General features: G+C 44.3%; 1 long non-coding RNA gene across 1 annotated transcript; it reads left to right on the top strand.

The window, feature by feature from the left end:
- The first annotated feature begins 296 nt into the window (after positions 1-296).
- On the top strand, positions 297-1,441 carry LOC121987204. Its single transcript, XR_006113452.1, has 4 exons — positions 297-498; positions 597-659; positions 764-814; positions 1,372-1,441. It is a non-coding gene; the product is annotated as an uncharacterized LOC121987204 (long non-coding RNA).
- The last annotated feature ends 1,037 nt before the right edge of the window (positions 1,442-2,478 follow it).

Genomic DNA, 2,478 nt, shown 5'->3' with positions numbered 1-2,478 from the left:
TCTCCGCCGATCACCTCCTCCTCTCCCTCTTATGCGCCAAACTCTTTTCCCCGAGTCCTCACCTCGCGATCCGCCGCACCACCGCCGGTCGCGATGACCCGCATAGCCGGCGACTTCTTCTCCCTCGAGCTATAGCCGCTGGCTCTTCTTCTCGCAAGGGCACCACACGGCTAGCCTTTCCTCCCTCACGCCAGCACCGGAGACATGCCACGGTACCTGATCGCACGACGTTGCTCAGGCCGCCGCTCGCCGGAGCTTTCTATTCCTCAGCCTCTCATCTACAGCTCCGCTAGGTACACACCTTCTCAGATCTTTGCTCCGCACAGCCCGATCTTCAGCGAAAGGGTGGAGAATCCGAGCCCTTGCTTTGCTGGATTTGGAGCGCTGGAATCGGTGGTGATCGGCAATTTGGGAGGTGACTTCTCGTCTTCCCGAGTCCTGAAGCTGAGCATACCTCTTCGCCAGTTTTGGGGGTTTCCGATACTGTATTAGGTTAAGGTATGTTAATTGTTTTTCTTTGGTTGATAGCTTTGAAGATCTGAGATTTGAGGTCAGAAGAGGAAAAATTAGGTTAACTGAGGGTTGTTTCTTGGCAGTGGCTCACTGTGAGGAGCTCGGCTACAACTCCCAGCAGTTATTCTTCATCCGGGAAGCATTAGGTAAGACTCTACCACTCCAGATGTTAGATCTGTAGACCTAGGTGTTGAATTCAGTTTGAATTGGGTGACAGCAGCTCTACTTAGCATCGGTTGTCATTTTCCAGCAGCGACATTCTTCAGTAGCGAATCATCAGTTGGGGCATCCGGATTTGGAGGTAAGGTTGTTGAGTCTAAGTTTTAAATTGGATTACACGATTCCTTATAGATTCTGATATCAGATTGTATAGGTTTGGAATTTATGGATTAAGTGAGGCAGATGAATTATGTAAGATTGGTTTTGGATGTTTAGTAGAGATGATAAAAATGGATTATATTAGTTGAGATTGTGTTTGGGTTATCATATTAGTGGTTCATTATGCTTGTAGTTGATACAATGGAGTGAATGATGAGCTAATGGATTTTAGAATGGTAAATGGAGTTAGCAAAGTAGGTTATTGTAGTTTGATTTTGATATGAAGTGGATTTGTAATTAAGAAGGTTGGAAATGAATTAAGTGATTCCTGATGCTAGGTTGGGTTATAAATGTGTTACTATATACGAATTTTTATTGGAAGATGAAACAATCAGTTGATTGAGGATTATCGGATTATCATTAATTAGGGTTAATTAATGGTCATTGGGATTAGGGGTTTTCCCTATTAGTATAGGTCTTGAAGTTGGGTTAATTGTTGTAGATATGATTAGTTAAATCTATTCATTATGTGATTTGCAGGATGTTGGTTCGAGATGAGCGTCTCGATGTGGGAATGGTATTGGCACGATCTTCGCAGTTAAGGCGGGTACTTCTTGCTTTATCTCTTTAGTATTTTGATCCTAGTGCATGAGCTTTATGTTCAGATAGTTGTTGTATCTATCTTGACTCCACTCTTATTTTTCCTGCGCTTGATACTTCCACTCAATCTTTGAGCTACTCATGTCGGTTTCTATACAGTCTCTTGTTGCTATCGATGATATTTAGCAGATACTATAGTACTAGGTATTGGATACCAAATACCAGACATTAGAAAGTAGGTATTGGATATATGGACCTGATACCATGTTTACCTACTATGATTGCTGTTTATTTACACTCCTTACTGAGCATGCTGGCTTCATGTAGCGTACCTGTTTCTGTTTATATATATATGATGACTGTTGCATTGTTCGCATCATGTCATTGCATGCATTGCCGACGATCCTGTCTCCCTTGTGGTTGAGGCGGTCGTTGGCCTGGGCCGCACGCTCGGCCACTCATGGGTGGTGGTAGCTGGAGCGTGCCGCTTGTCCTGTCGTGCCTCATGGGTAGTGGCGGCTGGAGTTGCGGCAGCAGGGACCCCATCGCAGACGTAGCTATTCAGCTACTATGCACCTGTTCATCCGGTCACTCGAGAGTAGTGGCGGCCTTTGGGTGGTACAGTTTGTCATCGATCCGGCCTCTCGACCATACAGGGGTCGTGGTGCAGAGAGGTGGGCGGGGTGACCATCCGTACATACGCTGTTGTTTATATCTGCTGGTTGTTTACTTATGCTGTTGTTGCTTATCTATGCTGCTGTTGCTAGATTATGCTGTTGTTGTTTATTTATGCTGTATTGCTTACTTAGGTTGAGATTTATACCTGTGTTAGGTGTTTAGACACTGGCTTACTTACTGTTGACCTGTATATACCTCACATGATACCATGTAGTTATGAGCAGTACTGTGGCAGGACTTTGCTACATCTACCTTCCCTTACTAGCCTAGGATATGGTTTCAGGTATGGACACTTATTATGATATCACTGTAGTATCTGCTATTTCCATGCGAGACTGTATACCTTTGTATCTCTAGTTATTTACTATA

Source organism: Zingiber officinale, chromosome 1B, assembly GCF_018446385.1.
Source record: "Zingiber officinale cultivar Zhangliang chromosome 1B, Zo_v1.1, whole genome shotgun sequence".
Lineage (NCBI taxonomy): Eukaryota > Viridiplantae > Streptophyta > Magnoliopsida > Zingiberales > Zingiberaceae > Zingiber > Zingiber officinale.
The sequence above is the reverse complement of the archived record's forward strand: the minus strand, read 5'-3'. Positions and strand labels throughout refer to the sequence as shown.